General features: G+C 40.3%; 1 long non-coding RNA gene across 1 annotated transcript in view; it reads left to right on the forward strand.

Moving 5' to 3' along the window:
- The window catches only part of LOC145723839 (uncharacterized), a 58,649-nt gene that overhangs the window by 10,333 nt on the left and 36,202 nt on the right, over positions 1-12,114 (forward strand). The window contains exon 2 of the long non-coding RNA XR_014149166.1: positions 324-396. This is a non-coding gene — a long non-coding RNA (uncharacterized LOC145723839). The remainder of the gene's footprint in view (positions 1-323; positions 397-12,114) is intronic.

Below are 12,114 nucleotides of genomic sequence, written 5' to 3' on the forward strand. Positions count from 1 at the left end.
TTTTTATTAGAATAACTTAGTGTCTGTTTTCTCTCTCCTTGTAGTCTCCGAAGTCCTGAAATTGGGATAATAGATTGATTTGCCCCCTTATTCTTCCTTGGGGGCTGGGACACACCTTGAGCTTGTGATTTACAGTTATTTGCTGAATGAATATCTGCTTTGTGAGCAACTTGAAGGGAGGGAGGAAGGCTTCATCGTTATCATGCATTTCTCATGATGCACAGTGCAGTGCTGGGCTTAGTGCAGACCTTGTATTGAATCTATAAAACTGGCAGGCATTTTATTTTACTTTGGAACTATAATATATATTCTTATCTTTTCAGTTACTTTTTGCAAGCCATGATGGGAGACCCTGTGGAGAGCCACAGAAGGACAGTTTTTTCATCCAGCATGGAGGTAAGGGGAACAGTATTAATGTTGCCATTTTGTTCATGGTACTCACAGGCTGAAAAAGGTAAGATGCCTTTCAGAGAATTAGGGGCAGAATCTTAAAATGCCTTTCTTTGTTATGCCTCTTCCATCCTAGGTCATCTTTCCAGTAAGTATTTCATGGCATGTTACCTTTGAGGTCATTTATTGCATGTCACTGTCTTTAGGGCAGACCTTCTGAAGAGGTCTGGAAAGAATCGAAACTAATGGTTTGGAACTTTTATAGTTATGCATCTCTAGCTAGGTGTATAAGTGGTTTGAGTTGAAAGAGCCTGGAGTTCTGTGGCAGTAAGCTTCTGGTAAGGGCAGTGGGAAGTCTGAAGGAATAAATTAAAGTACCAGATGCCCTTTATACTGCTCAGCTTCTCAGCATGAGTCAGTCCCAACTTCCCAGCTTGGGTCACAAGTTTATCTTCTCTAAGGGCTGTGAAAGCAGCCACAGTGGCAGGGGATGATGGATGGAGTTGTTCTGAGAAAGGGTGTGCATGGAAGTTCTGTTGGGATCTTACAATTCCCCAGGAAGTTTCAAGAATTTCTTAAAGTCTAAATTCAATAAATGAAGAAAAAGGGGGGGTTCACACAATCCATTAGACTAAACTGTATACATTTCAGTACATATAGGAAAAGTTTGATTGTGAGAGTGAAATAATAAGAGGAAAGGTTTTGTGACTGCTACTTCTGAAAATTAAAAAGAAAGTATTATAATTAATTATTTAAGTGTTTAATTAAATGCAAGTTACAGTTCCTCATTTATATATCTTTCTTTTAATGGCTTAAATCTCTTAAAGCACACAGGCTTAGACATATGCCTGTTCTCAACTGTTCCTCATCTCTCTTTAAGTTGGAATTGCCCCGAGTTTTCCACTGATAATAAAATCAGGTGTTTTTCAATAATAACTCATTATCTCTTGAAAATGAAAATAATGTGTATATTTCCTGAATGAATGATTGGACATTTTAGTGTCATTTCTTTGGTTACAATATTCATAGTAATCATGTATTAAATGCTGACCCATTCATAGACATTAATCATCTGAGAATGCTTAAAAAGACCCAGGAAATAAAATAACAATCTTGATTTGAGGTGGAATTCAAGGATCTCTTAACACATAGAAGTTATGCACTTTAGCTTCTTTTGGCTTTTGACTCGGTGAAGGTGAAGGTGCAAAAGACTTCAGTCATCCCAAATTCAGGTTCAGTGGACACCAGCCACCTCCACCATGCCGCCTAAGTTTGACCCCAATGAGATCAAAGTCATGTACCCGAGGTGCACCAGTGGGGAAGTCAGAGCCACTTCTGTTTTGGCCCCAAAGATCGGCCCCCTGAGTCTGTCTCCAAACAAGGTGGTGATGACATCACCAAGGCAGCCAGTGATTGGAAGGCTCTGAGGATTCCAGTGAAGCTGACCACTCAGAACAGACAGGCCCAGATTGAAGTGGTACCTTCTGCCTTTGCCCTGATTATCAAAACCCTCAAGGAACTGCCAACAGACAGAAAGTAGCAGAAAGACATTAAGCACAGTGGAAATTTCACTTTTGATGAGATTGCCAACATTGACCAACAGTTGTGGCACCAGTCTTTAGCCGGAGAACTCTCTGGAACCATTAAAGAGATCCTGGGGACTGCTCAATCTGTAGGCTGCAATGTTGATTACCACCACCCTCATGACATCATAGATGACATCAATAATGGTACAGTGGAGTGCCCAGCCAGTTAAGAACTACAAAAGAAAATATTTCAATGAAGAATCATTTGATAACCAAAAAAAAAAAAGGATGCATTTCACATAGAATGAAATTACAGTATTTACCTTAAGCACTGAATATGCAATATAAAACAGGACTTAAGGACACTGTTTTAGAATCTTATTGCTTGGTTTAAATTCCAGCTTCTCCACTAATATAGCTATGTTAGCTTCTCTGTACCTGAATTTCTTTATCTGAAAATGGTAGTAAGTATAGAACTTGTCCATATCAGTCCTCTTTTACTATAATAATGGTGTGTAACAAATAGCTGTCCCCAAATCTCAGTGGCTTATAACCATAAATATTTTTTCTCCTCCAGGGGTTTGTAAATCAACTGTGCAACTCTGTTCTAGCTGACAATTGGGTTCAGATTGCCTCCACAGGTGCCAGGCTGAAAGAGAAGTGGTTCTCTAAGTGGGATGTCAGGAACACAAGAGAATGAGCCAAACCATTTAGGAATTTCAGTCAGACCCTCTGCTTGCATACATTCACATTTCAGTTGTCAAACAAGTCATATGGCCAAGTTCAACACTGAGGGGGTGGATAATTATACTTTTCCCATGGAAAGAGGAAGGCAGAGTGAGTAGTTGTTGAACAATAATTCCTACCTCACTACCTTAGGGTTGTTGTGAGTGATGACTGATATAATATTGTATAGCTCTTAGCACATTTACTTGTTACACAGTAAAAGATCAATATGCGTTCTTTATTATTATTTCTTATAAAAATGGTGTCATAAATTTAAAGAGAGCAGAGAACAAAGGAACTTCTGGAAACTCTTGTAGACCTTACTGAGATTCATGTTCCAACTTGCCCTGAGTCTCTCCTTTATTGCCCTACTTCTACTCCTGTTAGAACCTGAAAGACTGTTAGCAATATGAGAACAGAGAGAAGTTTCCATCTCTGTCTTCCTCATCTAGGCTTGTGGTTAGTTGACCACTGACTACTTCCATAATGGTCCAAAAGTGTCACAAAATCTATTTTCTTGGAGCCTATGGTAGTGAGTTGCAAATCTTGGGAAGTGCATAACTTCTGTTAATTTCCTCCCTCCCCCCTATCCTTCCTTTCTTCCTTCCTTCCTCTTTCTATCTTTTATTTCTTTAACAAGAAAACAAAATAGAACGTTCATTAGGTGAATGGATTGGATTTCAGTACCTACTATAACCACAAACTCTTATAGTGAATTTGTCTTTGGGTCTTGGAAGCAGATATCGAGGCAGAGTTTGAGATGCAAGATGTTTATTAAGATTAACACCTGTGGGGGCACCTGGCTGGCTCAGTCAGTACAGCATGTGACTTCTGATGTTAGGGTCAAGAGTTTGAGCCCCATGTTGCATGTGGAGTCTATTTTAAAAAAAGGGGGAAAAAAAGATTAATGCCTGTGAAAGGAAGGTCTAGGGAGTACTACTGGGATAAAGAAGTTAAACCATGGTGCAGGTCTGACAAAGCCTCAGGCAACCAGGCATGAACTCTAGAGCTGCAATAACCTTCCAGAGCTCTCCTGAGTTGGGTTAAGAGGACCACTCCTTTAAATTTCTTCATAGATCAGTCATTTGATGTGGGCTGCCCCAAGAAAGTGTGTGGCTTAGGCTTGGGGACTCTGTGGCTGAGGCAGACCCTGAAGGGGCTGGTAGCTGGAGCCTGTGTGTAGAAGGCACATCCACAGGCGAATAGCAAGCCCTCCCTGAAGAGAGGTCTGTGTGGTGCATCTCCAGGTCAACCACAAGAACCTAGCTCTTTGTACTCATTTCATAAATGTTGATTATTATTATTATTGCTAGTTATCAATATTTATGTATATGTACAGTTTTGCTATCTCATCCCTTTTATTGCCTACCCTCACTGCCCCCCAATGGCCTATCCACCCCACCACACCCACCCAGCTTGGCATAAGCTTTAGGAGAGAGTCATGATGGTAGCAAAACCCATCAGGCTCCTTTGGCTTTGGGCTCTTGAGAATACTTTGGATCCTGTGTTCATTCTTGAGTTTCCAACTCAGCTCATCTAACTTCAAGCAGGGAATGGAGGAGATTACTGTAGAACTCCAGTGTGGATTTGTATCCAAAGTTTATTAGGAATGATACCATGAAATCTCTAAGATATGCCTCTACCATCCTAGGCAGAAGAGACTTAAACAGAACTGGACTCATAATCTTATAGAACAATGGATTGTTGGAATAGAATAAAAATACAAATCTATGTATTCACCTTCCTCCTGTTACAGTTGAGGAAACTGATGCATAGAGAGCCATGACTTGTTCAAGCTCACCCAACTCTTTAGTAGCAAATAATCAGACCAGAGGCTTTTCATGTAATCATACAGTGTTTAGATAGCATTGGGGCTTAAAAATTTGGGTCAGAGTTGGAGTTGGACAACTTTGCTCAAATCCTGGCTTACACACTTTTAAGCCATGTGATTATGGGCAAATAATTTAACCTCTATGAGTCTCAATTTCCTCATTTTTAAGAGGCCACTTCACAAGGTAATTGTGAGCATTAAATTAGAAATGGATGAAAAGAGTTTAGCTGGTACAATGATGATTTCATTCACAGATATGTATTCTGTCTTTAGGAAGACATGATAGGGAGCATGCCTGTTATCTCTACTACAATGATGCAGTGGCATGCAAAATTAAACATTTATGGCTCACTCATCTAGGCTCAGCCAAGATTGGTAAGCCAAGCCACCTCTGCTGACTTTGGCTGGAGACTCACGCACATGTCCGTATGTTAGCTGGATGTTGGCTAATCTGGGATGACCTTTGCTGGGTCAGCTGCAAATACTCAGCTCTTCTCATGTCTTTCATCCTCCAGCAGGCTAGCTTGGGCTTGCTGAGTGATGGTACAGGCTCAAGAAAGTAGGTGGAGATACTCAAGGCATTTTAAGGTTTAGGTTTGGAATTTGTACACCATCGTTTCACTTCTTTCTTTTGGCTAAAACAAGTCATGAGGCCATTCCTAGAATCGGAGGGGGATACTACAAAGTTTCGTGGTAGAACTAAAAGGGGCAGGGGCAGGGAAGACCATGCTCTTGATGGGAGGAGCCCCAAAATCACATAGTAATAGGTATGGCTGTCGAGAGGGGTGGAAATCATTAAGGAAATCAATTTAGCTTTAGGAGACACTTTATAATAAGCCTCAAATTACCCTATTGGATATAGGGTCCATGATGACTCCATTCCATACTGAATTCTGCTTATGAAGGAGGATTCTTTATAGTGAGATTCCTTTATATGTGAGTAAAATAATCCTTCCCTTACCATTATCCAGGGCTGACACCCCACCTCAAAGGACCACTTCTTCCTCCTTTTGCTTCCTTTATCCCCAGCTCCATTGGAATAAAGAGGCTTTGATCTGGAAATGACCATCACAATCTCCTTCATTTTATAGGTGAGGAACCTAGACTCCAGAGAGTTTTAGTAATTTGCCCAAGGCTATTCAATTACTTAGAAGAGATCCAAGACTGGCATCCACATGGTCTGATAATCAGACTCAGGTTCTCTACACTCTTCCATCCATCTAAGTTTTTCTGCTCAGACTCTCTTTAGGTTTAGGAGTGTGAGGGAATATCAGAAAGAACTCACTGCCTGTCACTGCAACATTATCTTTTTGTTCCTTTAATTTGGACAGCTTTCATTCTTTAAATCACTTATTATAAGGCACATGCTCCAGGGAGGAAGGAATCATTCTATTTGATTATAAACATCTTAGTTATTAATTAATACTTCAGCAGGGAATAATGAGGCGTGTGTGTGTATGTGTGTATATGCAGTAAAAAGAGTTAAGGGGATTATTGGTAAAATAGAAATTATAGGCAGAAAGAAGTTTCTATCTAGACTGTAGGGCTTCTTAAACTTTAAAGTACACATGAATTTCCTGGGAATCTTGTTAAAATGAAGATTCTAATCCAGTAGGTCTGAGGCAGGGCCTGAGATGCTACATTGCTAGCAAACTCCTAGTGATTGATACTGCTGGTTCAGGGCTCCCTGAATAGCAAAAGTCTAAAATATTGCTTTCTAATAGAACTTTCGGCAATGATGGAAATATTCTATACCTATACCCTCCAACACACTAGACACTAGCCATGTGTGGTTATTCAGCACTTTCAAGGCACCTAGTGCAACTGAGGACATAAATTTTCAATTCTGTTTAATTTTAATTAGGTAAATATGGCTAGTGGCAAACATATTGGTCTAGAGAACAGGATCCATGTTCTATTTAGCTCTGAATCACTAGGACATAACCCAGGACATGGTGGTTCTCAATATATATTTATTGTCATGTGAAAGGAGCATGTTGGTGAGGCAGGCACCTGGAGTGGCATGGAAGACATTTCAAATCTATTTCACTTCCTTTTTCTTAGGAACTGTATTTTGGTAGTATGGCATAGTGGATAAGACCACAGAGTCTAGAGCTCACCTGCCTGCACTTTATTAACTGCCATTTATAACTGTTGTTTATTAACTTTACCATCTCGATCCCCTCTGCCTCAATTTCCTCATCTGTAAAATGGGAATACATAGTGTGTTTCTTATAGGATTGTGTATATTCATGGAATGATTTAATATTTGTGAAGTTCTTAGAAGAGCTCCTGGAGCATACCAAGTTCTCTCATGTACACATAGACTTAACAAGGCGGAACCCACCTGGATAAAGCCCTTATGTATCTTTGCATTCTTTCCACCTCTCAGAAAAGCTGAGGAACTACTTGAGCTTCAAGTTCTTTGGGGGAAGGGTTTTTTTTTCCACATTGCTGATGCTGTTTGGGACAATTCAACCTTGTGGTGTTGTTAATCCAGAAGCATTGAACCTAACCCCTCATCTCTAAATGGAGCCAATTCACCAAAGTGTCTGGTGTGAGGGGAGAAGTGAAGTGCTAAAACAATGAGGTCAACCTTCTGATGAAACAGGGTAATGATAGCTGGCCCCATAGAGGATACGATTGCTAGGAAATTCTGCACCCATGTTTATACAAAACCAAGCAGGAAATGTTTGCCAATGGAATAAATAAAGGAGCCTTCTGGTTACATAATGGTTCATTGTGCCCCAGTTTGAGGCTATTTTGGAATTGTTGCTTGGTCTAGGTTTGAATTTTGGAGCTCAGGCTACCCGTCTCCTCTTTTGTTTGCTCTTGATATGTGAAGCATCATTCTTCTCCAGCTCCCTAACAGCCTGAGTTAAAGCTGGACCAGAACATGGCTTCATCATTTTGGTGGAAGACAGCCCTCATGATTTACTTGGCTTCTGAAGCTCTGACCTAGAAATAGATTTAGAATGGGGCAGGGGTGATGAGGTGGGGGTGATGGGGCTCAAAGTCAGTTGTCCCATGTGACTAGAGAAAGGACAAGCTCTAACATTACTAAAAACATGTTTGTTGAGATCCTACTATGTGCCAAGCATTATGCTAGGCACAGTCTTAGGCTCCCACAACAAGCTTGCAAGGTAGGCAATTAATGATCCACTGATGTGAAATGGTTTTAAGTAACATGTTCTAGCTCAGAAGCTAGGATGAGTTAGCCCCTAGGTCTCTGCCTTTTCCCTCTGTTATATTGCCTTTCCTAGACTAGAAATTAAAGCAGATATTTCAACTCTGTTGCTTAAGTGCTCCTGTGTAACCCAGGAAAACAAAGTGTACTCTTACCTGGGGGAAAAAAAATACCTAGTTGTAAAAATATCAAAGAAAATCCTCTTGATTCAATAAATTTTAATTTGTATGGATGAACGAATTTTTATAGCATATTTTGAATTTACCACTGCTCTGAAAGAGAGTTTACTTCTCTTGACCCCACTATACATTTTGTGAAAGCATTTACTGAGTGCCTGTTGGATGCACTGGCTACATGTAAGTCATAGGAGGTAACTACAGCAAAGTGCATTGTCCTAACATGGTTCTGACAGACTGGGGAGCTTGGTGAAACCCATTTTACTGTCTTGGGCCTCAATTTGCTTAAGCATAACGTGTTGGTATTCAAGAGTCCTCTGAAATTCTAGGGTATAGTGGATCTGGATGAGAGTTTAAGCCCTCATAGAGGAAAACTCTTCCTTCTAGCCTCTTATCTCCTGGGGAGTCTCCTATAGTTCATTCAGAAATTCTAGAAAAGTCAAGAAAACATACCCATGAGGCTGTTCTCCAACTACCCCTGAGGATCCAGTAAGACTCATGGAGAACTAGAGGGAAAAGCAGAAATGGAAGCTGTGGTGGTATTTGACATTTCCTGTGCATTTGCTACATCTCCAGGATGCTGTAAGTATGTTACTTGGACTGCATTTACTCATACAGTCAATCAGTCCAATGATTTAGAGCCATGTGTGAGGCATGTGAGTGAATACAGAAGTTGAAATGATGGACAAGGGTTTGTGAATGGGTGGGGAAGGAAGGCTTAAGTCTGGGTGGCTGGCTTTCTTTGTGATTTGAGGTTCATACTGGTGGCCCTGAATTTCTGATAAGGAGGGCCAAAGACCTGGAATTCAGGTAGAAAAGGGTATATGGAATTTGTCTGGAAGCTTCCTTTGCTCGGCACACACATTGGTTTTGCTTAGTTTATATGTTTTTTTGGTTGGGGGTTGTCTTTTGATAGAGATTATAGGGCCTGTCCCCAACTCACAAAGCAGTTCCTTGGTGTTCCCACTTGGTTCCCAGGTGATTTTCTGTATACTGGGGGCCAAGTCTGAAACTGCATCATTGAAGACTCATTTCTTAGTGCTCTGCCTCTTCCCTGCCAGCATGCTTTCTCTAAATTTACTTTTTCTTGAGGATTAATTTACATTCCATGAAATGCACAGATCTTAAGTATACAGTTTGTGTTTTGACAAAAACATACCCCCATGGGTCCACCACCACAATCAAGATTTAGAACATTTTCACTTCATCAGAAAGTCCCTTTCTGCTCCTTTCCAGTCAATCCCTCCCCCTTTGCCCACCCCAGGTAATAGCAGTTCTGATTTTTATCACTATAGATTAGTTTTACCTGTTCTAGAACCTCATGTGAATGGAACCAAACAGTACATACTCTTTTGAGCTGGCTTCTTTCATGTAGTATATTGGTTTTCAGATTTATCCATAGAAACTTGTGTGCAAGGAGTTCCTTTTTAGTCCTGAGTAGTAGTCCATTGTAAAATATACCACAGCTTATAAAACCTCTCCTTGCTGATAGACATTTAGATTGTCTCTAATTTGGGGCATTATAAATAAAGCCAGTAGGAAAGTTCATATAAGAGTCTTTTATAGGCATATGCACTTATTTCTCCTGTATAGTGCCAGGCTCATTCCAAAACATTCATACTCCCCACCCCTCATTGAAATATTTTCCCATTTGTTTTTAGAACTTCACTTTAGGGGTTGAAATTTCAAATACTGTTTCAGTCAAGCAACTGAGGCTCAGATGACAAGCTTGTGTGTATCTGGGGAACCTAGCCTCAGGATGTTCACACCTGCAGACATTTTGTAGTGTGAAGTGCTGGATTTGATGTCCCATGATCCCTACTGTAGACTTCTAGGTGCCTATCTTTGAAGAAACTGGCTCTATATTGGGGGTCACAGCAAAGAAAGGGTTTGGGAAACCCTGGGGTGGCAGCCCAGAAACATCAGGCGCTTAGCTCCCATTGCCTTTTTAAGAAGACATGTTTCTTATTGTAAATATTATACTCCAACCTCCCAGAATAATCCCACATAATGTCATCTCTGGGAAAAGCTGATAAGTGGTGAGAACTTAAGGCCTTCCATCTGTTGGGAATCAGAGCTGGTAGACACACAGAAGTTTTCTTCTACCTTATATGATTGGACCTTCCCTTCATTCACTTTCTTTTTGCTTTCTGGTCCTGCGCTCGCCAAAGATGAGGGTTGGTATGCTGCTTCCTTCAGCCCTGCCCTATGTGGCATTTGTCTTGCAACTTTCCCATGCTTGTTTCAACAGGGAAAAAAAAAGCAAAGAGATTGACATATAGCTGCCCTGAGGCTAGATTGTCACTGAAATAGATTTCTCCAAATAAAAATAAGGGCCATTTTTGCTCGCAAGGGCTTGCAATGAAACAGAGTTAATAAAAACTGCATGGGAAACTCACATTGCAGCTATAAAAAAATTAAAAAACAGAATTCTTAGCTAAAGTCAGCAGTGATTGTTGGCTCAGGGTAGGAATTAGGGAGGAAAACATTCTGAAACTCATTGAAAGTGAAGAGGGAAGATTTATTACCCTTTATCCATTTGTTTAACCCTTCAGAAGTAAATCTAGAGTCATGCTTGCTTAGAAAGTGATTAAGTCCTGGGTTTTTAAGAGCAGGACACACAATTTTCTCCTTAGGAATGAGCTATTAAATAGAAAACAGGGCTACTTAACTTAAAAACAAAACAAACACAAACAAAACTCCAAAACAAAGAGTTGATAAAAATCATTGATGAAAACATTCTCAGCTTTATTCTTCCTCCTCCATCAGCCTGGTGTGGATGTATCAGATGTCTCTGAGGTCAAAGATAGTATATTATTCTGGGCTGAAGGGCAGGGACACCTCTCATCACTCTCTAATCCTCAAACTCTGACGTCATCATCTGGAATATCTCCTGGAACCCTGGAGAAATGGTTTGTTTCTAGAGCACCCCATTGAGCAAGGGTCTTCCTTTTGAGAATGGAGCATCCAGGATCCTTCCAGCCCCAGTGTGAGGTGCCACTAGACCATCAAGAGATGGTGATTGATTATCTGAGAAATTCACCATCTTTCTGCATTTAGAAAGCCACTACCCTAATGGAGAACCTGGGGCCTCTATTAATTCCCACTTAGGACTACCAACATGAAAAATCACTACATCTAAGACAAGTGGGCTTTTAGCTCCTTGTTGCTATGGGGGAATTTATAAGAATATTTAGAAGTGACTCAGGGTCCTTTCTTTCTCTCCCCTTCAAACCTATAAACTCTGGTCCCAAATTTCACAGGTTTTTGCTAATTAATGCCACCACTGTGGAAATGGGGGCTGTTCTGCAAACAAGCTGCAACAAATGGGATTTTTATTACTGGTGGAAAAGTCTGGGGAATAATTAGCAGATCCATGGAGATCCCCTGACTCCGGGCATCTGCATGGTAATGGCCAACCCTGGAGATCACTCAGGGAAATGGGGTCGGACTTTCCACCTTAGGGCACATTTATATTGTCAGTTACAGCCTTCAAACTGCAGTTGGACAAATGTGGGAAAATATTTTGTGAAATGCTAGACAAATGAACCTGATGTTGACCAATCTCAACTAGGAAAACTGGCTCTGCTTTGCTAAGTGCTGTACAGCAGCCAAGACTTGCAAATGAAATATTTTGATATCTTGTTAAACTTGAGTCCCCAGAGAAGAGTGCACACATACACCCACACACACATGGTTGACTAGGGTCCCCCCCAAGGTGGCTGGCTGGAGAAGATAACAGAAATGACAGACTCATGGGGCCAGAAGAGAACCTGGAGGTTGTCTGGTCCAGAGGCTCATAACCCATGAATCCTTGGAAAGAATACAGGGGATCTGAGAACTTAGATGGGAAAACAATTACATTTTTGTTTTCACTAATCTCTAATTAAAATGTACTATTTCATTCCATTTCAAATGTGAGCATTGAACCACAGGGACATCACCTGTACCCATGATTCTGACACAGTAGAAATCACAGCTGTCTTCAGATCACATTACAGTGTCGCAGATTATCTCAAGATATCATTTATGGTCATCACTTATTTGAAATTATAGTAATTATTAGATTTACTGCTAGATACTTAATATTATTAAAGAAAATATATAACTATATCACACATGTAAAATTATTTTGAATACTGTATTTTATGTAATTTGATTTCTTGTATTTTTTTTACCACTTAAAAATATTATTTTAAGAAGAGGTCATAGGCTTCATCAGACTATTAAAGAGGTCCACAATACAAGTTTTAAGAATGCTTCCTTGCCCAATCTCTT

This window comes from Leptonychotes weddellii, chromosome 10 (assembly GCF_054177405.1).
Source record: "Leptonychotes weddellii isolate Sample4059 chromosome 10, ASM5417740v2, whole genome shotgun sequence".
NCBI lineage: Eukaryota > Metazoa > Chordata > Mammalia > Carnivora > Phocidae > Leptonychotes > Leptonychotes weddellii.